Source organism: Gavialis gangeticus, unplaced genomic scaffold (genome assembly GCF_001723915.1).
Source record: "Gavialis gangeticus isolate Ggan-Ray unplaced genomic scaffold, GavGan_comp1, whole genome shotgun sequence".
NCBI classification, from domain to species: domain Eukaryota; kingdom Metazoa; phylum Chordata; order Crocodylia; family Gavialidae; genus Gavialis; species Gavialis gangeticus.
Genome location: NW_017729024.1, coordinates 158,921,010 through 158,921,839, shown reverse-complemented (window position 1 = coordinate 158,921,839; position 830 = coordinate 158,921,010). Strand labels below are relative to the sequence as shown.

Here is an 830-nt window from a genome sequence, read left to right as displayed (position 1 = left end):
CAGGGATGGGCAAAATATGGCCTGTGGGCTGGATCCAGCCTACCAAGCCATTCTATCCAGCCCACAGGGCCCCTAAAATATTTAGAAAATTGTTAACTAAGTGTGGCTGCCTGTCTAAGGCTCCAGCAGTGGCAGGACCCAGGAGGAGCCAGCAGGAAGACCCAGTAGCAGGACCCAGGGGTGACAGGACCCAGCAGCTGCAGCAGCAAAGCCCGCCCAGCCCTGTCCCACCCCCAGCCCACAACTGGAAGCTTCTGCCTAGGAGAGGCTTCTGGCCTGGGGCTGTTCTTCCACCCTCCCTCTGTCTGGGAGTGAAAACTCAGCTAGGAAGGAGGGAGAGGGGAGGGTTGCAGGCAAATCGCCCCAGTCCCCAGAGCTGGGCCAGGACAGGCTGGCTCCTAGTCCATCCTGAGGTCCTGGCCATGCAGCCAAGAACCGCATGGTGCAAGAACAGCAGGTGAGTGGGCAGGAGTGGGGGGAGAAGTGGCAGTGGCAGGTGGGAAGGTGGGGAAATGACAGTGGCAGTAGTGGCAGGCAGGATGGGAAGTGGAAGTGAGTACGCAGGCAGAAGCACAGTGACAGCTGGGCAGGAGTATGGGGCCCGTACCAGTGCCGAGTCCAGAGCTGGTGGGGGCCCAGGGCAGGACAGCAAGAGCATGGAGCCTGGGCTGGCAGGGGCTCTGCCTGCCACAGGCCATGAATGCCCCAAGGCCTCACCACCTGCTGCTGTTGCTGCTGGCAGAGGCTGTGGGCAATGTGGGGGCAGGTTTTTAATAATAGTAATAATAGTAATAGAAGTAGGGTCAGAAGGGACCTTATAGATCTTCAAG

The 830-nt window shown here is 59.2% G+C and overlaps 1 protein-coding gene across 3 annotated transcripts in view; it reads left to right on the top strand.

The window, feature by feature from the left end:
• SLC1A3 (solute carrier family 1 member 3) overlaps positions 1 to 830 on the top strand; it is a 115,985-nt gene that overhangs the window by 84,490 nt on the left and 30,665 nt on the right. The gene's annotated exons all lie outside the window — the stretch shown is intronic.